Genomic DNA, 26699 nt, shown 5'->3' with positions numbered 1-26699 from the left:
TAATGTTACATGTGTACCAGTAAAACAAAAGGGCAAGAAAACACTGCATTTCCATGTGGATTTTTGTTTGTTTTTTGAAACCAAGTCTCACTCTTGCTCTGAGTTTAAGGCCAGCCTGAACTCAGAGCAGGGTAATCCTCTTGACTCAGCCTCCCAAGTGCTGGGATTACAGGCATGCATCACCAGGCCCAGTGCATTTAATTATTTCTCACAATTTTACAGGTTGGGAAATTAGTCAAGGCAAGTCACCTGTGCTCCCATCAGGCCAACTAGGGCTGCTTGGCGGTGTATACCTGGCTTCACTCACAGGCCTTGAGCCTTGGAGAAGGGGCTGGAAAGTGGCTTCATCTGGGTCCCTCTCTTGGTAGGCAGTCAGACAGGACTGGACCCTTGAGGGAGTCAGTGCACAGGATGAGAACACATTGGAACTGTGGCTGGAGGTGCATCTGAAGAAGATTAAAGTCACAATGGCCAGATTTGCATGCTTCCCTAGGTAATAAACAGAAGCCTGAGATAATTGGTACCACCCTTTTGGGATTTCTCCTATAAATAAACCATTATGTCTTAGGGGCATTCGAATTTGGTGCATATATATTTAGGATTGTCATCTCTTCCTCTTGCATTGTGCCCTTCACAAGGGTGCAGTGACCATCTTTGTCTCTTAATTAGTTTTGGTTTGAAATCTACTTTGTCTGCAAATAAGATTGCTACTCCTGCTTTTTTCTGGGTTCCTGTGGCGTGGATAACTGTTTTCCATCCTTTTACTTTCAGTCTGTGAGTTTCTTTTTGAGTTGGTGTGTTTCTTGTATACAGCATTTTGTTGCATTTTCCTTTTTAATCCATTCTGCAAGGCTATTTCTTTTGATTGGTGAATTGAGGCCATTAACATTGAGGGTTATAATTGATAGATATTGATTTATCCTTGTCATGATGTTTTACTTTTGTTGGCTTTTTTATTTCTTATGTTTTCCCCCTTTGCCTTTAGTGTCTTACCTTGACTGGTGGCTTCCCTCGCCTGGTGGCTTCCCTCTGTTGGGCCTCATGGAGTTGTGGCCTTCATTGCTTTTTTCTAGGATATTGTTTAGAATTGCTTGTAGTGGTGGTTTGGTGTTCATGAAATTTCTCAGGTGTTCTTTGTTGTGGAAGTATCTAATTTCCCCATCAATTTTGAAAGATAATTTTGCAGGATACAACAGTCTAGGTTGGAAGTTATTTTCTGTTAGGGCTTGAAATACTTCACTCCAGGCTCTCCTGGATTTGAGGGTTTGTGTTGAGAAGTCTGCTGTGATTCTGATGGGCTTTCCTTTGTAGGTGATTTGTTTCTTTTCTCTAACTGCTTGTAGGATTTTGTTTTTCTGTTGGGTTTCTGGGATCTTGACTATTATATGTCTAGATGTAGATTTTTTTTTGATCATGGCTAGTTGGAGTTCTCTATGCCTCACTTATCTGTATGTCCAATTCTCTACCTCTGTCTGGGAAGTTTTCCACTATTACTTCTGTGAACAGTTTTTTTTATGTCAATTGTGCTTTCTCCTGTTTTTTTGTAGACTCCTATCAGTCTTATGTTATTCTTCTTTGCATCGTCTAGCAGTTGTTGGATCGATTTCTCATGGTCCCTTACTATTTTTAAGAAGTCTCTATTTTCATGGTCTCTAACTGCAATCCTGTCTTCTATATCTGATATTCTATCTTCAGATTCCCTTAATCTGCTGTAGATACTTTCAATGGAATTTTTGATCTCCTGAATATCTGTCTGAATCTGTTTCATCAATTCCATTTCTTTCTTATGTTGGTGATCATGGTTTCCATTTCTTTCTTATGCTGGGTATTCATGGCTTCTAGCATGTTCCTGAACTCATCTATTTTTTTATCTGTTTCTGTTCTAGATCCTCTAATCATGTCTTTCACTCTGCTCGCCATCTCTGTGGATATCTGGGAGATTATTTCTGCTTTGAATTTTTCTAGAGCCTCATTCATCTGTTTTGTTCCTTCCTGTGCTATCAGTTCAGGGTATCCAGGTGGTTGGTTATGGGACTTTTCCATCTCATTTCCCCCAGGATTTACCCTTCGTGGGGTGGAAGTCTGAGTTTGTGCCTTGCTTAAATGTCTTCTCCTTTTTGTTTTTGGTACTGTCCTTGGTTTAACTCCTGGTTGATAGTTTGAAATTGCTTCTTGTAGGTATCTTTGTTGCTTGTAATTAGAACCCTTATGGAATGATTGCTTCTCAGAGGTGTCTTCCAGATATAGCTGGTCTTTAAGTTTTGAGTCTCTAATGACTCTAAGGCTATCTCATTTTCCTTATACTAGGAAGGTTCATTGACTAGATCAATAACAACACCTTAGCCCAAGTGATACAATCAGCAACACCATTGCATCAAGTACATCTTCGAAAATGACATTTTATGGTAGTTATTAATCTATCACCTTTAGCTGGGTGAATTAAATCAAGATCAAGGACCAACCCAACCTATAGTGAATAAACTCTTCAATATAACAACTTTACCCTTTGGGATGGGGAGTTAGAAGGGCTTGCGCAGGGAGGGACAGATGGGAAGAAGGATAGGAGAAGGTTAGCAGTGTGGTCAGTGGACACAGGTGAGAAGGAAAAAGAGAATACTAGGAAAATAAAGAAGAACTCCGAATGAGGACCAAAACAGGGACAAAAAGGGAAGATGAACAATGTGGGAGAGAGAGAGAGTGAGTGTAAGAGAGAGAGAAAGGAAAGAGAAAAGAAGAAAAGAAAAGTAAAAAAAGGAGAGAAAAACAAATATTTGCAAAGAGTAGGGAAAAAAATTAAAGATAAGAGGAGCAAAAGAAAAGAAAAGAGAAAAAAAACAAACTAATAATACTAATTTGGGGAATAAAAAATAACCATGAAGATGAAGGGCCTCTTTCAGGGTATGTCCCTGCTGTCACAATAGACAACGTGGGTAGCAGTGTGCAGATATAAATCAATGAGTCTCAGCAAGCTAGTCGCAGACCCATGAGATTCAGGCAGATTTCTGGCTGCAAGTCCCAAGTTGAGCTCCCTGTCCTCCTGTAGGGTTGAACTCTGCAGAGTTGTATTGCAGGTTGCAGCTGCCCTTCCCCTGAAGATAGTCCCGGTCCTGATGGGAGGTGAAGATGACTCCAGCTTACCTAGTACAGTGGTCTGGTGGTCCAGTGTCCTCTGCGTCTTTGTAGTGTGGAACCAGGTGGCTGTACAGAGAAGAGGCTAGAGGAGCGGGGAGGGGGGGGGGTAGCGGGGGGTGCGGGGGTGTTCAGTGGATTGCTGCCGGGGCGCGGGCTGATTCGGAGTGTTCCGCGGGCTGATTCGGAGTGTTCCGCGGGCTGATTTGGAGTGTTCCTCGGGATGATTCGGAGTGTTCCTCGGGATGATTCGGAGTGTTCCTCGGGAATCGCGACCTTGGTATAGCATCCGCCTGTGTTGTGCTCTTTATTGCTCAAGCAAATCGGCATTCCCGGTGCTCCTTTCTCTCTGTCTGAAAGCCCCAAGGATGATCCCTTTCCACCTTGGAACAGGAACCCCATTTGTCAAGAATAGGCTTTGCAAGCATATTGTTCTGTCCTTGTCTTCACTCAAAATGTTTTTTCATTGTACAAACTGTTTTGAAACAATAATACAGGTGGAGGTGGAGAAAGAACATGACTAGTGATGCTGTCACCTATGGAATACACCGGTATCTTTTTGTTGCTGCTTTTTGTCTGTTTGAGATAATGTATCACTATACAGCATTGCCCAGGCTGCTGGGCCTAAACTTCTGAGCTCAATCAATTCTCCTGCCTCAGCTTTCCAAGTTCAGGACCATCCTAGACTCTAGCAAATTTGAGGCCAGCCTCAACTGCTTGACAAGATCCTGCCAGAGTTAGCAGTGCACACCTGTAGTCCCAGCACTCTGGTAGGCTGAGTCAAGAGGATTGCAAAATTGAGCCCACTCTGGTCAGTTTAACTAGTTGGCCAGACCCTGTATCAAAATTACCTAGGACCATGAGATTAATTTTAGTATATGTGCTGCCAAAGCAAGCAGGACCATGAGGTTAAGAGTCCCATGTTCTACTGACTGATCTAGCTGGACAACCTAGACAGGGGATTCAACAATCATTCTTCAGGCTGAGAGCACTGGGATAGGCCTAGAATTTCAGCATTCTAGAAACCAGAGGAAGGGACATTTTAAAATTCGAGCCTAACCTTGGGCAATTTAGTGACTTAGGGAGACTTTATCTCAAAATCAAAAGTTTTTTTTAATCAATATGTTTTATTTTTTAGTACATTTGCAGCACATGATGTTTACATTCATCTTAGGGAGTGGGTACATGGACTTAACACATCTTGATTCTTTTTATCCCTCTTCCTTTCCCCACCAACCCCCCTCCCTCCTTCTCTCAAGATCCCCAGAATTAAAAGTAAAGTGTTTTAAATGGGGTTGGGGATGTAGCATAGTGCCAACCCCTGAGTTCAAGTCTCAGTACAGGGGTGGGGGCTGGAAGGGAGAGAAAAAAAGGCTCTCTCTACGATTCTATGAACAGGTTACAATAAAGTACAATAAAACATCCTAATGACTCAGGGAATGAGCATTTTTGTTCTTTGTTTTTTCAAGACAAAGTCTCTCACTATATAATTTAGGCTGGTCTTGAACTCACTATGTAGTCTAAACTAGCCTTGAACTCCTGGCAATCCTCCTGCCTCAGCCCTCCCAGTGCTGGGATTACAGGCATGCACCACCATACCTGGTCATACAAATAATCTTATTTGAGCCAAGTGTGGTTGTGCATGCCTGTAATCCTAGTATTCAAGAAGCTGAGGCAGGAGGATCCCCATGAGTTTGAGGCCAGCCTAGATTACATAGTGAGTTCAAGGCCATCCTGAACTACATTAGTGAGACCCTGTCACAAAAAAACTTAAAACATAAAATTAACAATCTGATTTTAGAAGGCTGAGGTAGGAGAATTGCTTAACCCCAGGAGTTCAAGACCAAAATAACAAGACCTCATCTCTAAAATAAAAATAGTAAAGTAATTAATGTTTTTTAAAAAAGCAACACTTAGCTAAAGGTCCTGTGTGATTTTGGCTGGGACCATGGTGAATTTTGGTAGCTGGTGCCTGCTAACTGCTAGGTGGTTACACATGAACCGGCTCAGTAGTCTAAAGAGAACAACAGATCCTCATCTGGAGAGGAGCTGAGGTGTTTTCATCCTGGCTTGGCAGTCTCCATGGGATGTGAGGTTTCCAGTGTGCATTAGAAAGACTAACAAATGAGCTGGGTGTGGTGGTGCATGCCTATAACCCCACCTACTGGGAGGCTGAGGCAGGAGGATCACAATTTCACAGCTAGCCTGGGCAATTTAGCAGGATCCTGTCTCAAAATAAAAATGTTTGGGCCAGGGATTTAGCTCAGTGGCACTGCGCCTGCCTTGCAAGCACAAGATCCTGAGTTCCATCCCTGGTACCACACACACACACACAAAGTTCAAAAAAGGGCTTGGGATTATAGTTCAGCCTGAGGCCCTGAGTTCAATTCCCAATACCACAAAACCAAAGCCTAAAAGACATATGGCACCCTCTCTCGTTGGGCTGTGATTAAATCAGGAACTTGTGGAAATCAAAATTATATATCACGGGGGTCAGGAATTTAGCTCAGTGGTGTTGCCACCTGCCTCGCAAGTGCAAGGACCCAAATTTGATACCTGGTACCAAAAAAAAAAAATTATATATCATGGACAGGTGCAAATTCCCTATGATGAGTGTTACTGTTATGTGTGTCTAAAATGTACAATAAATGTTTTGCTATTTAAAAAAACAAAACTATAGCAGTATTGGAATCTGAAAGTCCAAACCACATGACACCAGCTCCAGCGAGGACCTCAAGGAGGGAGTCTCCATATTTATAATTTTTTAATTTAAAAATTTTCCTTCAGAATTAAGCTTCAGAAAGGAGACTACACACAGTTTTAGCTTCTGATTTTTACTGTAGATACTGTAGTCACATAATTCATTATTTTATTTTTATCTTATTAGTACACGTTTGCAGTACATAATGTTTACCCTCCTTGTGGGGAGTCGGTACACGTACACAACATATCTTAATTCTTTTTTTCACCCCCCCATCCCTGCACTTTTTTCACCATCCAGAGGTTTGTTTACTTGACAAAGATACAAAATGATATTATCATGAATGGAGAGAAAACTGTGGTTTGTGAGGTATAAAGCTTATACATTTTTTTTTCTCTTTGAGATAGGGTCTCACTATGTAGTTCAGGATGACCCTGAACTCACTATGTAGCTCAGGCTGGCCCCGAACTTGCAATGATTCTCCTGCCTCAGCCTCCCGGGTACTAGGGTTACAGGTGTGCGCCACCAAGGCCAGTCAGTTTATACACAATTAAAAAACTGTCAAATACTACAAACATCACAAAATGCAAAAATAAATACACAATGTTTTGACTAATCAAGAACTCATCTAGGAAACTTCCCCCCCTATTATCTATCTTTCATCTTGCTCTTTATTTATAATTTTTTTGTAGTACTGGGTATCGAATACGGCCTTGCACATGCTAGACAAGTGCTCTACCACTCTGTTATGTCACTATGCCCCCTACTTTTTATTTTATTTTAAAATAGGGTCTTGCCCCTCAATAATTCTGTTTTTCATTTTGTTTTTGTTTTGAGACAGGATCGCACTATGTAGCCCAGGCTGGCCTCAAACTTATGGCGATCCTCCTGCCTCAGCTTCCCAACTGCTGGGATTACAGACATATGCCACCACACCTCTTTCTCTCTTTCTTTCTTTCTTTCTTTCTTTGACTAAATGTTACCAAAAATCTAGATATGTTCTACTTGTAGTTTTCCAGTGCATCATGACATTTGTCTCTACCATGCTTCCACCTGGACTCTGATCCCCAAATCCTGTCTGCAGTCCTCCTTGGCTGCACTTATTGTTCTATAAAATCAATTGTTCTGTCTTCCAAGATTTTTTAACTCCACAGACCACTGTTTCCCTACCTTTAATGTGCCTAAAAATCAGTTGAATGTCATGGTAAAGTGTACACTCCCATATAGTCAGCCACAGATGTGGTCTAAAATTCTTTCTTTCTTTCTTTCTTTCTTTCTTTCTTTCTTTCTTTCTTTCTTTCTCACTGCAAGGTCTCTCTATGTACTGTAGTTCAGGCTTACCTTGAGCTCACTATGTAGTACAGGCTGGCCTCAAACTCAAAGTGATTCTCCTGCTTCAGCCTCCCAAGTGCTGGGATTACAGGTATGTGCCACCATGCCTGGCCCTTTCTTAAAATTTTCTGTTTGGTTTTTTGAGACAGAGTCTCTGTATGTAGCCCGGGCTGGCCTGGAACTTACAGTGATTTTCATGCCTCTGCCTCTCAAGTCCTGAGAGTACAGGCCCATGCCACCAAGCCTGGCTGAGATTTTGCATCTCTAACAAGCCCACCCGTAATTCAGATAGTGCTGACCCACAGATCATATTTTGTATGGCCTCAGACTAGTGACTTTAAGATTAAAACTCACTGAGGATTTTCTTTATAAGAACTACATCTATAAATATTTAGTACATTAGAAGTTAAAGCTGAGAAATATTTGAAAGAATAAACAAAACTGAGAAACCCTTAGCCAAACTTATCAGAAAAAGGAAAGAAAAGGCCCAAATCCATACAATTAGGAATGAAAAGGGTGAAATTATAACAGACCCAGCAGAAATGCAGAGGATCATCAATGCCTACTTCAAGAATCTATACACCAATAAGATGGAAAACACAGAAGAAATGGACAGATTCCTAGATATGTATGAATTACCAAAGTTGAACAAAGAAGACCTAAAAATTCTAAACAACCCAATATCAATCAATGAAATCGAAAATGTAATTAAAAACTTATCAACTAAGAAAAGCATGGGTCCTGATGGCTTCATTGCTGAATTCTACAAGACATTTAGAGAAGAACTACTGCCACTACTGTTTAAACTCTTCAATGAAATCGAAAGGGAAGCAATACTCCCAAATTCATTCCTGGAAGCAACCTTGATTCCCAAAGCAGAGAAAGATCCAACCGAAAAAGAGAACTATAGGCCAATCTCACTAATGAACATAGATGAAAAAATCTTTAATAAGAGCCTGGCAAAGAGAATACAGAAGATCATCAGAAGATCAAACACCCTGATCAAGTGGGATTCATCCCAGGGATGCAGGGATGGTTCAACATACGCAAATCAATCAATGTAATACACTATATCAATAGAGCCAAGGACAAAAACCATATGATAATCTCAATAGATGCCGAAAAAGCATTTGACAAAATCCAACATGCACATATGATAAAACCCTACAAAACATCAGAATAGATGGTCTCTACCTCAATCTGAAAAAAGCCATCTATGAAAAACCAACAGCCAATATCATACTAAATGGTCAAAAACTGAAATCCTTCACACTAAAATCAGAAACAAGACAAGGATGTCCACTATCACCACTCCTGTTCAATATAGTTTTGGAAACATTAGCCACAGCAATTAGACAAGAGAGAGAAATAAAAGGAATAAAGACAGGAAATGAAGAAGTCAGATTGTCATTATTTGCAGAAGACATGATACTCTATATAGAAGACCCCAAGGACTCCACCAAAAGTCTTCTAGACTTAATAACCAAATTCAGTAGAGTAGGTGGTTACAAGGTCAACACACAAAAATCAACAGCTTTCCTCTACACGAACAACAGACTCACTGAGAGAGAAATAGGGCAAACAATTCCTTTCACAATAGCATCCAAAAAACTGAAATACCTAGGAATCAACCTAACAAAAGAAATCAAAGACCTCGTCTTTGAAAACTATAGTGCTCTGAAAAGAGAGATTGAAGATGATATCAAAAAATGGAAAGGCATACCCTGCTCCTGGGTAGGAAGGATCAACAAAGTGAAAATGGCCATACTTCCAAAACTGCTATACAAATTCAGTGCAATCCCAATTGAAATCCCAGCACCATACTTCAAGGACCTTGAGAAAACAATCAAAAAAATTCATTTGGAACAAGAAGAGACCCAGAATAGCAAAAGCAATTCTAGGCAACAGAGACATGGCAGGGGGTATCACAATCCCCAACTTGAAACTATACAAAGTTTTGTATACAAGTATACAAAGCTACTGTGATAAAAACAGCATGGTACTGGCAAAGAAACAGACCTGAGGACCAGTGGAACAGATTAGAAGATGCAGAAACAACTCCAGACATACTCAGCCACCTCATCTTCAATAAAGGAGCCAAACACCCTCACTGGAGGAAAGATAGCCTCTTTAATAAGTGGTGCTGAAAACATTGGCTTTCAATTTGTCAAAGATTAAAACTAGACCTATATCTCTCACCATGCACTAAACTAAAATCAAAATAGATTAAAGATCTAAATATTAAAATAGAAATGCTAAATTGGCTGGAACAGAGGTTAGGTAGAACTCTTAAAGACATTGGTGTAGGAAAAGATTTTACGAACAAAACCTCAGTTGCCCGTGAACTAGCACAATCAAATGGGATCTCTTCTTATTAAAAAGCTTGTGCACAGCAAGAGAAACCACCAGCAGTGTGAAGAGACAATCCACAATGTGGGAAAAAATCTTCACCTGCTGTTCCACAGACAAAGGTCTACTATCTCGAATCTATAAAGAACTTTAAAAAAATCAGACCTCCCAAATTTAAAGATCCAATCCAAAAATGGGCATCTGAAATGAACAGACATTTCTCAGACAAAGAAGTAGAAATAGCAAATAAACATATGAAAAAATGTTCCACATCACTGGTCATTCAAGAGATGCAAATGAAAACGACACTGAACTTCCACCTCACTCCAGAAAGAATGGCTGCTATCATGAAATGAACCAATAACAAATCCTGGCAGGGCTGTGGGAAAAGAGGAACCCTGCTCCACTGCTGGTGGGAGTGTAGACTGGTTGCAACCACTGTGGAAATCAGTATGGAGGTACCTCAAAGAACTAGGACTAGAGGTTCCACTTGACCCAGCTATTCCCCTGCTGGGTATCTTCCCCAAAGAATTAAAAGAATCATACCACAATGATATATGTGCACCCATGCTCATAGCAGCACAATTTGTAATAGCTAAAGCTTGGAAGCAGCCCAATTCCCCATCACCTGGAGACTGGATAAAGAAAATGTGGTTTTTCAATAAAATGGAGTACTACTCAGACATAAAAAATGAGAAATTAGAGACATTTATAGCTAAATGGATGCATATTGAAGCAATACTCTTAAGTGAAATAAATAGGACACACATGTGTAAATACCGAATAGTTTCTCTAGTGTGAGAAACTGAAAGTGTAAATAAGGACTAAAAGGTATAGTAGATATGTGAAATAGGAAGAAAAGGGGCAAAGGGGAAGGGGAAGTGGGAGGGGTAGGGGAAAGTAAAGAAGGGGATGGAATTAATATGAAAAAATGGAAACAAAGTCTTTGTAAAAAGGGAGGACAGGGGAAGGGGGAAAAAAATAAGAACTAAGAGAGATTATGTAAAGGTGCAAATTTCCAATGATGAATGTCATAATATTATATACCTAAAATGTACCAATAAAATAAAATTTTTAAAAAAGATGGTATGCACTACTGGAAAAAAAAGCTGAGAAATATTAAAATATATTTGTTTTAAAAATATTAAGCCTATTACAAAAATTAAGCCTATTACATATTAACATAAATAATGGAGGGGTTTTTTTCCTTAGGTTTTTTTTTTTGGTACCAGGGATCAAACTCAGGACCTTTCTCTTGTGAGGCAGGCAGTGGAACCACTGATCTAAATCCCCAGCCCTTTTCTTGGTGTTTTTGAGACAGGGTCTTGGTATGTAGCCCAGTCTGGCCTCGAACTTGTTATGATCCCTGCCTCAGCCTCCCAATTGCTGGGATTATAGACATGAGCCACCACCCTCAGCCAAATAATTTTTTTTTTTAAACTTGTATTTTTTCAGCTGGGGATTTAGCTCAGTGGTTCCACTGCCTGCCTCGAAAGTGCAAGGTCCCAAGTTCGATCCCCCGTACCAAAAAAAAAAACCCCTATATTTTCCAATACAAAAAGTTATACAGTTTTTCAGTACATCTTTCCTATCCTGCTGAATAGAAGATACTAGAATCTAGTTTCTTGTAATCTGCTTCCACATTAAATTTCCTACAATAATTTTGTTTGCCATTTTCAATTTTAAATTATGTTCATAATTAGGTCACACTTTTTGGTCTATAGGGTACCTCCAGCGCACTCTTCTCCAAAACCAGGTTAGGAAGAAAGAGCACTACATAGCTAATTCCTTAGATGTGAGCGTAGATGCCGAAAAGCATTCACCAAAGGCCTCCCTCCATTCCCCTGTTTTACGAGGGAGGGAGGAATGTCAGGATGAAAAAACAGGCTTTTCTACAACCTAGTAAAAGTAACTGTTACATGATTCAAATTCTTGCCTTACCCCTGAATACCATGTGACAAGGGGCACTTTGAAGCCATGTTTTTTGTTTGTTTGTTTAAATTCTTCCTCTCCTTTTTCTTCTCTTCCTCCTCCTTCTCTTTCTTCTCCTCCTCCTCCTTCTTTTCTATGCCATGTTTCTCTTCTTTTTCTTTTATTCTTCTTTTGAGACAGCATTTCACTGTGTTGCTCAGGCTGGCCTTGAACTCCTGAGCTCCTGACTTGTGCACCTCAGCCTCCTGGGCAGCTGGGATGACCTGCATGTGCCACCTTGGCCTGTCCAGGACCACAGCTCTCCTCCTGTAACACAAGATTATCAGTATGTACCTTCACTCTTACGTTTCTGGTTCAGGCTAATAAATGGCATTTATGATTATATATACTAAAACTTATATGCCTATGTGATTAGAAGTAGATATGAGACAATAATAGAACGTATTTATGTTTTACTATTACATTATATTCCACTTGAGGGAAATCAGGGATAGCTTTATGAAGAAAGAGGTATGTAACAGAACACATGGCAATAGGTCAGGGATGGAAAAGTGCAGTGAAAATGAAAATGAAAATGAAAGCATGGCAGTAGTGTGACGTGGCTGGGGCATGTGGATGACTGATCAGAGTTGAGTCACGGGGAAGGTAAGGATAGAACCAAATGACATAAGGCCTTAACGACACACTGGATTTCACAAGTCCATGAATGCTCTCTGATCCACCCCCCTCACACCTTTTTTTGTTTTGAGATAGGGTCTTACTATGTAATTCAGGCTGGACTTGAACTCACTATGTAGCCCAGGCTGGCCTCAAACTCATACAGATCCTCCTGCCTCAGCCTCTCTAATGTTGGGATTACAGTGTGCACCACCAGGCTCAGCTTGATCCCATTGTTGATGGTAGTAGTGTGAAGAATAAATTGATAGTTCAGAGACAAGGGCATCATTAGAAAGCTGTTGGAATTGTGTGAAGGAGACAAGGTAAATAGCAATGCAGGGGAAAGAGACAAATACCTGAAGTTTTCCTTCTAAAGGATCCAATGATGTCATTGTTCCAGGCTAGAGAATTAACCAATGATTGTTGGGGACATGTGGAGGACTCTACTACAAACAGGGCCTTAAGGATACATCTATTTAGTGGACACCACCACACCTGGCAAATGATATATTAACCAGTCACACAAAAATAAATCAGTGAAGAAATATGTTAGAACTCATCTGTCAATAAAATGAGCTACTTCCTGCCACATTAGATAATAGTTTTGAAATTCTGAAGGAATTTTTCGTGTAATTCCCAATATAATAGTACAGATATCACCTACTTCTAAGTTTAATATGCATTACTTTTTCCCATAATTTTCTCACATAAATTAATTTTAAAAAACAATAAGCAAACTGTGTATTGTGGTACATCTCTGTAATTAGAGCACTGTGAGGCTAAGGCAAAGGAGCACAAGTTCAGGCCCAGTGTAGGCAACTTAGTGAGACCCTATCTCAAAATTCTAAAAAATTATAAAAGGAAGGGGCTGGGGATTTAGCTCAGTGGTTTTGCTGCCTGCTGCACAAGTGCAAGGACCCGAGTTCGATCCCCGGTACCAAAAAAAAAAAAAAAGAATTTCCTAGACCAGCATAAACACCTGTAAAAAAGAAGTGGGAAAAAAAATTATAAAAGGAGACTAAAAAAAAACCAATATAAAGTAACAATGAATTGAAGAGCCTGTTCTTTGATAGAATAAACAAAATAGAAAAGTACTTAGCCAAATTCACCGAAATAAGTAAAGAATAGACCTATATCAATGCAACTAGAAATGAAAAAGAAAGGCCTGGCACGGTGACACATGTCTATAATTCTAGCACTCGGGGAAGCTGAGGCAGGAGGATTGCTGTGAGTTCGAGGCCAGCCTGGGCTACACAATGAGTTCAAATCCAGGCTGAACTGCATAGCAAGACCTTGTCTCAACAAACGAAAAAAAAAAAAAAAAAGAAAGAAATTAAAACGGAGGAATCACAACAGACACCACTCAAATCCATATTATTAGTTACTATTATAAAAACTCATACCCCTACAAATTAGAGAATCTAGAAGAAATGGACAGATTCCTAGACACATGAATTACCAAAATTGAACCAAAAAGATATTAAAAACCCTGAACAGCCCAATAACAGGAAATGAAAGTGAGGCAGTAATAAAAAAACCTAACAACTAAGAAAAGCCCAGGACCCAGTGGATTCTCTGGACCCAGTGAATTCTACAGGAACTTCAGGGAAGATCTAATGCCATATTTTTCAAACTCTAATAAAATTGAAAGGGAAGGTATACTTCCAAACTCATTCTGGAAGCTAGCATTACCTTGATTCCATAACCAGACAAGGACCCAATTAAAAAAGAAAATCACAGGGCCAGGGATTTAGCTCAGTGGTTCCACCACCTGCCTCAAAAGTGCAAGGTCCTTAGTTTGATTCCTGGTACCAACAACAACAAAAAAAGAAAATCACAGGCCCATCTCTTGTATGAATATTGATGCAAAAATCCTCAACAAAATACTGGCAAACAGAATGTAACACATCATCAAAAGATCATACATCATGACCAAGTAGGCTTCATCCCAGGGATGCAAGGATGGTTCAGCATACACAAGTCAGTAAATGTAATACACCACATAAACAGAACCAAGGACAAACATCACAAGATCATCTCAACAGATGCAGAAAAAGCCTTTGACAAAACCCAACACTCATTCATGTTTAAAACCCGGAAGAAAATAGGTACAGAAGGATCTTATTTCTGAAGCATGACCACTTGGGGATCTCCGTACAGCCCACCGACCACACCGAGTAGGAGCAAAATCAGTTTTATTGCCTGCGGCTTCAAAGAATTCAAATCACCTTGAAAGTGTCAAACAAGTTTACTCTCATTTTTATACCTTTATGTTTCTATGGGAGAGGGAAACAGCAACCTTAATCACTGGGGAAACAGCTATCAATCTAAACAATTACATAAGCACAGGGGCAATAAAAGGGGAAGCAGGAGGTTTGGCAGGGCTTTCTAGATAGCCTTGCTCTAGTGAGTTTGCATTACAGTAGTGACTATAGTTACAATATATCTTTTTCAGCAAGCCTAGTTACACAGCTAACCCACAGTTGCCCATTTTTATACCCAGAGATAGTTTTCACCCTCATCTCAAACTGATAAAAGCCTTTTATGACAAATCTACTGCCAACATCATATTAAATAGAGAAAAGCTGAAAGTTTTCTCTAAAATCAGGAACAAGACATGTCCATTATCATTATCCCCGTTCAATGTAGTACTCAAAACAATGCACAGCAATCAGGAAAGAAAAAGAAATAAGAGATGCATACAACAAAGGAAGCCAAACTATCATTATTTGAATATGATATGATCCTTTACATAGAAAACCAAAACATTCCACCGAAAGAGTCCTAGGCCTGGTGTGGTGCTGCAGTCCTGTAATCCCAGCACTCAGGAGGCTGAGGGAGGAGGATTGTCATGAGTTTTTCTATATAGGCCACCATGGGCTATATAGTGTTAAGGTCAGTTTGAACTACACAGTAAGACCCATATCTCAACAACAACAACAAAATAATGATAAATACTTTCAGAGCTAATAACCAAATTCAGCAATGCAGCAGGATACAAAATCAATACACAAAAATCAAAAGTGTTCCTGTACACCAATAATAAACCCATGAGAAAGACATTAGGAAAACAATACCATTCACAATAACCTCAAGAAAAATTAAATACTTGGGATTTACCTACCAAGGAAGTGAAAGACAATGACAACTATAGTACTCTGAAAAAAGAAGAGATTGAAGAAGACATTAGAAAATGGAAAGATATCCCCTGTTCCTGGTTAGACAGAACCAATACTATATTGTCAAAATGGCCATTCTACCAAAACTGATATATAGATTTACTGCAGTGCCAATCAGCATTCCTAACAGAATTAGAAAAAACAATCCTAATATTTTTATGGAACCGGATGAGATCCAGAATAGCAAAAGCAATCCTGGTTAACAAGAGCAAAGCAGGAGGCATCACAATCCCAGACCTCAAGTTGCTACAGTGACTGAAAAAAAAAAGCATGGCACTGGTACAAAAACTCATTCAAGACCCCTCCTGTCTCTCAGGAGCTATTCCTATTCCCTAAAAAATGTCCTACTCTAACAACAACAAAAAAATCAGACATGATGATCAATGGAGCAGAATAGAGGATGTGGAAACAACCCCAGCCACATTAAATCATCTGATCTTTGGCAAGGGACCAAAAACATACACTAGAAGAAAGATAGCCTCTTTAACAAATGGTCCTGGGAAAATCACACCTGTAGAAGATTGAATCTAGACCCATAAGTATTACCATGTACTAAAATAAAATCAGAGCTGGGTGTGATGGCATACGCCTGTAATCCCAGCACTCAGGAGGCTAAAGCAAGAGGATAGCCAAGAGTTCAAGGCCAGCCTGGGCTACATAGGGAAACCCTGTCTCAGAAAACAAAACAAAAAATAAGTAAGATAAAGATAGGTAAAGTCTTGAAGACATAATATAAGTGAAGACTTTTTTATTTATTTATTTATTTAGGTACCAGGGATCGAACTCGGGTCCTTGCACTTTCGAGGCAGGTGGCAGAACCACTGAGCTAAATCCCTGGCCCCGATTTTTGATTTTTTGAGACTCACTATGTAACCCAGGCTGGCCTTGAACTCATGGCAATCCTCCTGCCTCAGTGTCCTGAGTGCTGAGATTTCAGGTGTGTGCCAGCATGCCTGGCTCTAAGGTAAGAAGATTTTAAACAGAACTCCAACTGCACAAGAAATAACATCAAGAATCAACAAATGAGTTATGCCAAATTAAACAGCTTTTGCACAGCAAAGGAAACAACCAATAGAGTGAAAAGATAACTGACACCATGGGGAAAATTTTGGACACAGGACTAATTTCTAGAATTTATAGAAAAAATTCAGAAAATGGGGCACCGAAATAAAAAAAATAAAAAATGGAATGGAAATGAACAGTCATTTCTCAGAAGACGTACAAATGGCCAATAAATACATGTGAAAACGTGCAACTTCTCAGGCCATCAGGAAATGCAAATTAAAACAAAACTGAGATTCCATCCTACTCCAGAAACAATGGCCATCATCAAGAAATCAAAAAATAGGGCTGGGGATTTAGCTCAGTGGTTCCACCTCCTGCCTCACAAGTGCAAGGTCCTGAGTTCAATCCCCAGTGCCAAAAAAAAAAAAGAAAGAAAGAAAGAGAGAAAAAAGAAATCAAAACATAATAAATGTTGGAGAGGCTATAAGGTAGAAGGAACCCTTCTACATTGTTGGTGAGAATGTAAACTGGTACAACCACTATGGAAATCAGTATGGAGATTTCTAAAAACTAAAGGGCAGGGGATTTAGCTGGGCCAGGGATTTTTTTAGCTCAGTGGTTTCACTGCCTGCTGCGCAAGTGCAAGGACCCGAGTTCAATCCCCAGTACCAAAAGACAAAACCAAACAAACAAAAAAAACCCTAAAACTAAAAATTCCATTTGACCTGGCCATTTTTCTTTTAGGTATCTTTTCAAAAGAACTAAAGACATCATGCTACAGCAATATATGCATACCCATATTTATAGTAGCACAATATATAACAGTTAAATCTTGGAAGCAGCCTATACGTTCATCAACAGATGAATGGAACTGTGACCTTTCATTGTCTATTTCTAGGATGTTTTTTAGAATTGTTTGGAGTGCTTCTTTGGTATTCATGAAGTTTCTCAGGTGTTCTTTGTCATGGAAGTATCTTATTTCCCCATCAATTTTGAAAGATAGTTTTGAGGATACATCAGTCTAGGTTGGAGTTTATTTTCTTTTAGGGCTTGAAATACTTCACTCCAGGCTCTCCTTGACTTGAGGGTTTGTGTTGAAAAGTCTCCTGTGATTCTGATGGGCTCTCCTTTGTATTTGATTTGTTTCTTTTCTCTAACTGCTTGTAGTATTTTGTTCTTCTTTTGGGATTCCGGGATCTTGATTATTATATTTCTAGGTGTAGATGTTTTTTGATCATTGCTAGTTGGAGTCCTATATGCCTCATCTGTATGTCAAATTCTTTTGCTCTGTTTGGGAAGTTTTCTGTCATTAATTCTGTGAACAATTTTTTTATGTCACTTGTACTTTCTCCTTTTTCATGGACTATCAGTCTTATATTATTTTTCTTTGCATCATCTAGGAGCTGTTGGATCAATTTCTCATGGTCCCTTACTTTTTTTTTTTTTTTGGTGCCGGGGATCAAACTCAGGACCTTGCTCTTGCAAGGCAGGCGGTGGAACCACTGCACTAAATCCCCAGCAAAGAGAAAGCTATCTCTAGTTTTGAGTCTCTTGGGGTTTTTTGTTTGTTTTTTTGGTACTGGGGATCGAACTCAGGTCCTTGTGCTTTCAAGGCAGGCAGTGGAACCACTGAGCTAAATCCCCAGCGCCTTGATTACCAGATTTTTCCACCTCGTTTCCCCCAGAATTTGCCTTTGGTGAGCTGAAAGTCTGGGTTTGCACCTTGCTTAAGTATCTTCTCATTTCTATTTTTGTCGTTTGTACTGTTTTTGGTTTAATTCCTGGGTTGATACTTCAATATTGTTTATTGTAAGTAACTTTGTTGCTTGCATTTAGCACCCTTATGGAATGACTGCTTCTCAGAGGTGTCTTCCAGATATAGCTGGTCTTTGGGTTTTGAGTCTCTAATGACTCTAAGGCATTCTTATTTTCAGTATACCAGGAAGGACAACTGATTAGATCAATCACAATACCTTAGCCCAAGTGATACAATCAGCAACAACAATAGCATCAAGCAGAGCTTAGAAAATGGCAATTTGTGTTAGTTATTAATCTATCACCTTTAACTGTGTGAATTAAATCAAAATCAAGGACCAGCCCAAAATATGTTTATAATGAATAAACTCTTCAATATAGCAACTTTACCCTTCGGGATGGAGACTTACAAGTTGGGGAGGGAGGGATAGGTAGAAAGATAGGGAAAGGTTAGCAGTGAGGCCTGAGGACACAGGAAGATCACGCAAACTCTAGGAAACTGTGGAAGACAAGAGGAAAAGACAGAATGAAAGAACAAAGACAAGAACAGAACAACTTAACAGCAATAGGGAAGCTAGAAACTGTATTTGCTTTCCTTTAAAACTAATGACAATTGAGAGAAGAAAAAAGAGAAAAGATAAAAAAAAGAAAGAAAAAAATGCAAATTAGGACAGGAATAGGAACAAAATGGGAGAGAGATGAAGAATGAGGTGGGAGAGAAAGAGCAAGAGAGTGAGAGGTAGAGAGAGAAAGAAAAGGAGAAAGAAAAAAACTAAAAATAAGAGAAAAAAAACTTTGAAAATAAAATATAAAAAATAAAAATGAAAGGCCTCCTTCAGGGTATGTCTCTGGTGTCACAATAGACAATGTGGGCAGCAGTGTGCTGATCTAAGTCAATGAGTCTCAGCAAGCCAGCTTGCTCAAGCCAGTCCCCTGAGATTAGAGCTGATTTCTGGCTGCAAGGCCCAAGTTGAGCTCCCTGACCTCCTACTTGGTTGAATGCTGCAAGGTTTTACTGAAAGTTCCATCTGCCCTTTCCCCTGAAGTTAGTCCAGGTTTTGATGGGAGGTGGTGATCCCTCCAACTTACCAATTACAGTGGTCTGGTGTGCCTTTATTGTAGAGATTTTCTTCACTTTTCCAGTGGGCTTCAATTTTCATTGAAGAGCCTCACAGAGGCTCTCTTTCTGTTGTTCACTCCTGCTCTATCTTCTGGAGCTCAGAACAATGTCCTTTATGACCCCTTGCACCTCTGTGGTGAGGATCCAGGTATCTGTGCAGCCCAGCAGCCAGAGGCGGGGGTGGGGGTTGGCAGAGGTGTTGCTGGCATCTGTGTGGCTCAGCTCCTTGGCTCCTCCTCAGCAGCCCCCATCAACAGATGAATGGATAAAGAAAATGCAGTATTTATACACAATGGAGTACCACTCTACCATAAAAAAGGATTAATTTGAGTCATTCATAGGAAAATGGATGTACCTTAAGACCACAATGTTAAGTGAAATAAATCAGGCACATGAGCTTAAATATCACATGGTTTCTTTTATATGGGAAACTCAAAACATGAATAATTTAAAGAGTAAAATAAAATATGGACAATAGGAAACAGAGAGATAGATCTTTTGCATATGGGAAAAGGGGAAGGGGATCTAGAGATGGAGGAAGGTGGAAGGAGGGGACAGAAAGGGGAATAAAAAGTATGTTATGTACATATGTGCCTGGGGTCTTGTGTATGCCAGGCAAGCACTCTACCCCTGAGCCATATGGTCAGCCCTGCAGGCCATTGAATTTCTTGAATGAAGTGAACAGAAGTAAGCCAGGTAGAACTACTTGGGAGACAGTAAGCACCAAATTAAATGACAGATACAGTTAGAGTCACGTGTTGCTTAATCATAGGAATATACTCTAGGAAATATCTCATTAGGTTATTCTGTCATCATATGGAGTAGAACTATGTAAGCCTGGAAGGTGTGGCCTACTACATCTCTAGGCTACAATGTGTATCCTGTTGCTGCTATACAAAACTGTATACCTATGACTATTGAATACTGCAGGCAGTTGTAACACAATGGGAAGTATTTGTGTATATAAACATATCTAAACACAGAAAGCACAGAGTAAGAATACAGTATGAAGGAGAAAAAAGAGAACACTTCTATTGAGAACTTGCTGAGTGGAGCTTGTAAGACTGGAAGTTGTAATGGAAAACAAAATCAAACAAAAAGTACAAGGACTGGAATTTGCTGTGGTTGAGCCAAATTTGAAATCCTCTTACCCCAGCCTCCTGAGGAGCTGAGATTACTGATATGCACCACTATACTGGGTTTTTTCAATTTACTGACTTTTTGGATTGATCCCAAGGCCTCATGCCTGGTAGGCAAGTGCTCTACCACTGGGCTATGTACCCAGCCTTTTGGGACTCTTGTAAACACACAAACACATTGCACAGATATACAAAAAATCATTTCTTCCTTTATATCTTTAGTCTATAAGCTTTTTCTTTTTTTTGGTACCAGGGATCGAACTCAGGACCCTGCGCTTGCAAGGCAGGTGGCGGAACCACTGAGCCAAACCCTGGCCCTCTATAAGCCTTTTTTATTTTTAAGTTTTTGTTTTATTTTACTCTTAAAACATACACATTAGGGGGCCTGGGATTTGGCTCACTGGTTCCGCCACCTGCCTTGAAAGCGCAAGGACCCGAGTTTGATCCCTGGTACCACAAACGAAACAAAACAAAACAAACCCCCCCAAAAAACGCCATACACATTAGCCTAGGCCTACAAAGGGTCAGGATTATCAGTACCGCCGTCTTCCACTTCTACATCTTCTCCCACTGCAAGGTCTTCAAGAGCAATAAGATACATGGAGCTGTCACCCTCTGTGGTGACAGGGCCTTGTTCTGTGAGGCCTCCTGAAGGACCTCCTGAGCCTCTTCCTGAGGCGGATCACTCTTCACAAATAGAGCCATGGTGGTTTGCTTAGTTTGTTTCTCTTTTATCATAGCTTTCCTTGTAAGAAGACACTGTGAACATGCTTCTTTATTATGAAAATCTTTCAGTTTTCAATTTTTCCCCCTTGGAGACAGAGTCTCAGTGTGTAAACCAGGCTGACCTCAGCCTGATTTTCTTGCCTCAGCCTCCCAAGTGCTGCGATTTCAGGCATGTGGTAACACATCTGACTTGTTTTCAAGCTTGTGTGTGTGTGTGCGTGCGTGCGTGCGTGCGTGCGTGTGTGTATGTGTAGTACTGGGGATTGAACTTAAGACCTTGCACTCGCCAAGCAGGCAGCAGCACCACTGAGCTAAATCCTCGGCCTTCAAAATTTTTTAAGGAGCTTGTTGAGATCTGAAAAAGCTCTTGCTAAACCCTATGGTGTGAATTTTCTTAGAGGTTTTTCTTTTTGTTCTTCCCCAGCTGACTTTCTTCTTGCCTCTCCTTCAGCTATGAAGTCCTGTTCTGGTTCTAACAACTGCTCGTCACTCATTTCCTCAGGAACCACCTCTAGGTACTCCTCAGTATCATCCTCTTCCACACCCAGGTTAAAATTGTCATCTCCACCATGGCCATATTGATTTTTGCAACTGTCTCATCCTTGACAAGTCCTTTCAAGACATGGATGAACCTTGAGTGTCTTCTTCCTGATACTATTATTCATTCACATCTTAGTGACAGCATCCCCAGCCCAAGGAAGATTCTTTAATTCTCTTTTTTTTTTTTTGGTACCAGGGATCGAACTCGGGTCCTTGTGCTTGCGAGGCAGGCGGTAGAACCACTGAGCTAAATCCCCAGCCCTAATGAAGATTCTTGATGCAATCACAGATGTTGTAATTCTTCCAGAATTGCTTAAGTGTGTTCTCTACCAGCTTCATCCTTAGCCAGAATAGCAATTCTTCTGTGTGTGTGTATGTCTTGGGGATTGAACTCAGGAAGTGTTGAACTATATCACCAGCCCTGGGGTTTTTATTTTTCGGGTTTTTGTCTTTTAGACAGGGCCTCAAGTTGCTCAGGCTGGCCTCCAATTTGTGATCCTCCTTCCTCACCTCCTGAGTAACTGGGATTACAGGGGTGCACCACCACACCTGGCTCCACAATAATTATTCTTGAATGTTTTAATTTTTATATCATTATTGTTATTAATTTATGGTATTAGGGATAGAATCCAGGGTTTCATACATTCTAGTAAGTTCTCTATCACCAAGCTACATCCCCAGCTCTTTTTATTTTATTTTATTTATTTTTTGGTACTGAGGATCGAACTTAGGTCCTTTCACTTGCAAGGCAGGTGGCAGAACCACTGAGCTAAATCCCAGGCCCCTTTATTTTAGTTTTTGAGACAGAGACTCATTAAATTGCACAGGCTGGCTTTGAACTTCAAGATCCCCCCACCTCAGTCTCCTGAGTGGTTGAGATTAGAGGCATGTGCCACCTATCTGACTTGTTATTTATTCATTCATTTATTTATTTTTTGTGGTACCAAGGATTGAACTCAGGACCAAGCATGGTGCCACTGAGCTAAATTTCCAGCCCTTTTTACTTATTTTTGCAGTGCTGGGATCAACCTCAGGACTTCATACATGATAAGCAAACATTTTATTCCTGAGCTACTCTCCCAGCCCTTAACTCTTTTAAACCACACAGAGCTACCAATAAGTCCAACGTCATAGTTCATTTCCAACCTTTTCTTTCCACATGGCAAAAAAACTTGGCTAGGACAGTCTTGGTGTTGAAAGGGATACACTTCTGTGTCTGGTGTTGAATCTATAATAGAAGTTTCTCCATATTTGATAGAGCCCAAAATTTTGTTTGTTCATTGCTTCCAATGAACCAGATTCTAATAGCTTCTGTCAGTTTGTTCCTTTTCTTCAACATCATAGCTATGGTAGACTACGACATGCCTGACAGGTGAACAATAACCATCACTGATTCTCTGCTTCACAGTCCTTCAATCAATCTCTCTCTCTCTCTCTCTCTCTCTCTCTCTCTCTCTCTCTCTCTCTCTCCAGTCCTGGGGATTGAAATCAGAGCCTTGCAATTGTGAGGCAGGCATGGCATCACTGAGCTAAATCCCTGGCCCCCTTTTTCTAAGATAGCTTTGCTGTGTTGTCCAAGATGGCTACAAACCCCTGGGCTTAAGTGATCCTCCTGCCTCAGCCTCCCAAGTAGCTGGGATGCAGGCATGTTCCACAGTGCCTGGCTTCATAATGACTTTTAATTTCATTTCCAGATCCATCACTTGATGTGGTATCTTAATAGCAACAGTTGCAGTGGATTTTATATGCTTAGGGGCCTTAATGAATAAACTAACACAAGACTAAGTCACAGAGAAAAGAAAATGATGCAATTAAGAGATGTGTTGCTAATGTGGAGGCAGGGGGCAATGAAAAATTTGAGGCTGGCCACTTAGCAAGACCTGGTATCAAAAAATATATTATTTTGAAGTTTTGGGGATGTAGCTCAGTGACAGAGTGCTTTCCTAGCACGCAAAAGGTCCTGGGTTCAATCCCCAGTACTGGAAAGAGAGAAAGAAAGACATGAGATGTGTAAGGCTGCTGCTGGTGTAACATGGCAAACTGTTTTACAGTCAACTTCTTTTTTTTGGTACCAGGAATATAACTCAGGAGCATAAGCTTGCCAGGCAGGTATGGTGCCACTGAGCTACATCCCCAGCCCCAGTAAAATTTTTGTTTTATAAATAATAAAAAATATATAGTAAATACCTAAACCAGCACATAATTGTTCATTATCATTGTCAAGTATTATGTAGGGTAGATAATTGTATGTGCTACACGCTTACATGACTAGTAGCACAATAGGTTTGTTTATACCAGCATTCCACAGATACTTGAGTGATGTGTTGCACTACAATATTATAATGGCTATGAAATCACTTGGTGATAGGAATTTGTCAGCTCCATTAAATCTGACGAGATAATCACAGTATATATGGTCTGTTGTTGACAGAAATATTATTATAATGACTACTATGTTATTATAATCTTATTAGCATCATCATCAAGACCATTTGTATCATTTTTTAAACTATATTAAAGTTGGGGCTGGGGATTTAGCTCAGTGGTGCCGTGCCTGCCTTGCAAGAGCAAGGTCCTCAGTTTGATCCCCAGTACCAAAAAAACCCAAAAAAACAAAACTACATTAAAGTTGTAGCTGGTGCTCCAGCCATCCCTGAGGAAATAATGCTGACACTGGGAGTAGGGCTCAGTTGTGCAGCACTTGCCTAGCTTACCCGAGGTCCTAGGTTCAATCTCTAGTACGAGGGAGAAAAAGCCTTTTCCTATAGGAATAATGATCGATAACTACCTTACTCTGTAAAATATCATCTCCACATTTCTTCCTGATATGTATGGGTTACATGTTGTTGCCTTATTATGTTCCTATAAGTGCTATTATAGAATCTTACACTCTGTGGCTGCTTAAAAAGTGACTTATGACTGGGCATGGTGCCACATGCATGTAATCCCAGCACTCAGAGGCTAAAGCAGGAAGATCACTGCAAATTCAAGACCAGCATAGGATACAGAGGGAGATCAAAGCCAGCCTGAACTACATAGCCAGATCCTGTCTTAAAAAAAAAAAAGTGATTTACAAGTGACTTGAATTTCTGCACAGTGAGAGGGGAACTGATATTTCAACATCACTCCCTACCCTACCAGCTGGTATTGCTGGGCTCGGGAACATGTAGCAGTTCAGTCAACAGACAAAGGTGTACTTTGTGAGGTGGAGAATCCTCTCTCCTCTCTTCTCTCTCTCTCTCTCTCTCTCTCTCTCTATATATATATATATATATATGAAAAAGAAAAAAGAAGAATTAAGGTCTAAATTGCTAATTGTCTTTTTACACTCCCTACCCCAACCACACATTGAGCTGTCTGAAGGCAGGCAGGGATTATGTCTGTCATTACTGGTCCTCAAATGATCCTCCCATCTTCTAGCATACAATTAAAGCAGTTTTATTTTATTATGTATGTATTTATTTTTTGAGACAGGGTCTTGCTTTGAAGTGCAGGTTGGCCTTGAACTCACTATGTAGCCCAGGCTGGCCTTGAACTCCAAGCAATCTTCCTGCCTCAGCCTCCCGAGTGCTGGGATTACAGGTGTATATCACCAATGTAGTTTTAGACTCAGCAACACTGCCTTTCTTCATAAGGCACTATAGAAGTTTTCAAGCCCTATCCTTTTTGGTGCTGAGGATTAAACCCAGCCCTTTTTCTCACTTTTTTGAGACAGGGTTTTACTAAGTCACTAAACTGATCCCAGGCTGGGATCAAATGTGTGATCCTCCTGCTTTAGCTTTCCAGAGTTCTAGGATTACAGGCAGGTACGACCACATCTGGATTTCTATTTTATTTTATTTTATTTAGGTTTTTTGAGACAGGGTCTTGCTATATAGTTCAGATTGGCTTTGAACTCAACATGTAGCCCAGGCTGGCCTAGAATTCTTGGTGATCCTCCTGCCTCAGCCTCCCAAGTACTGGGATTACAAGCATGCATCACTGTGCCCAGCTTTACTTTTGGTGTTTTTCTGAGACAAGGTCTCACTGTGTAGTTCAGGATGGTCTCAAAAAAGTTGCGCTCAAACCTGCAATTCTCCCGCCTCAGCTTCCCAAAATGCTGGGATTATAGGTGTGTGCCACCCCAACTTGCTTCAAGGCCTTATTTGTTAAGCACCTGGTGTGGGGGGGAATAAACATTAAAACTGGGTGTGGTAGCACACACCTATAATCCCAGCACTTGGGAGGCTGAGGCAGGAGGATTGTCTTGAGTTTGAGGCCAGCTTGGGCTGCACAGTGAGTTGAAGTCCAACCTGAACTATGTAACAAGACCCTATTTCAAAACACCAAGAAAAAGGAAAAAAAAAAGAAAGAAAGGAAAGAAAAACAAACCTTAAAAAAAACTATGTCTACAAGTTCTAGCACTGTACAAACATGCTAAATTTGTTAGTTATGAAAATGTTATTAGGCATGAAAAATATGTGTAAACTGTATTTCCTCATTTGGAAAAATTCCAGAGTACGTATCTCTGATTTTTAGAAAGTTTAACTAATCATTAAATTACATGACTTCCTGGAAGTCCAACAATTTCAAAATCAAGATTATGACATTCTTTTCAAAAAATTTACAGCAATGCTGGACATGGTGGTACACGCCTGTAATCCCAGCACTCGGGAGGCTGAGGCAGGATTGTCACAAATTTGAGGCCAGCATGGATGATATAGCGAGACCCTGTTTAAAAAAAGAAAAAAAGAAAAAAGGTTATGTTTCAAATGGAATTTGAGTGCATTTTCTTTTTGGATAGTGCTGGAGGTTGAATCCCGAGTCTTGTGCATGCTAGGCAAGTGCTCTTCCACCTAGCCACATGCCAGCCCTAAGATAGTGATTTTGTAGAATTGGTATTTCCAAAGTAAGGGTTCTTAGACCCACACTGATTTAATCCAGTATGAGCTCTAAGACACCTTTCTGATATTTACCCAAATGAACTACTCTCTTCTGAGTTCTCTAAAATGCTTTCAGGGACAGCTCAGAAGAGTTCATCTGTTTGTCTTCCTGGATGGTCTCTGGGATCCAGGAGGAGCAGCCAAGCCCTCCCTAGTGCCTAGCATAGGGGCTGGAAATAAAAATAAAAATATTAATAATAATAATAAATCAGC

At 40.2% G+C, this 26699-nt stretch overlaps 1 long non-coding RNA gene across 1 annotated transcript in view; it reads right to left on the bottom strand.

Moving 5' to 3' along the window:
• Positions 1 to 26699, bottom strand: part of LOC110346597 (uncharacterized) — a 33580-nt gene that overhangs the window by 6110 nt on the left and 771 nt on the right. Inside the window, exons 2-3 of the long non-coding RNA XR_015452606.1 lie at positions 19129 to 26656; positions 11453 to 11749 (exon numbers count right to left, since the gene is read on the bottom strand). This is a non-coding gene — a long non-coding RNA (uncharacterized LOC110346597). The remainder of the gene's footprint in view (positions 1 to 11452; positions 11750 to 19128; positions 26657 to 26699) is intronic.

The sequence above is a fragment of the Heterocephalus glaber genome, unplaced genomic scaffold, assembly GCF_053883595.1.
Source record: "Heterocephalus glaber isolate CG9 unplaced genomic scaffold, H.glaber_assembly_v1.0 deba00001451, whole genome shotgun sequence".
Lineage (NCBI taxonomy): Eukaryota > Metazoa > Chordata > Mammalia > Rodentia > Bathyergidae > Heterocephalus > Heterocephalus glaber.
The sequence above is the reverse complement of the archived record's forward strand: the minus strand, read 5'-3'. Positions and strand labels throughout refer to the sequence as shown.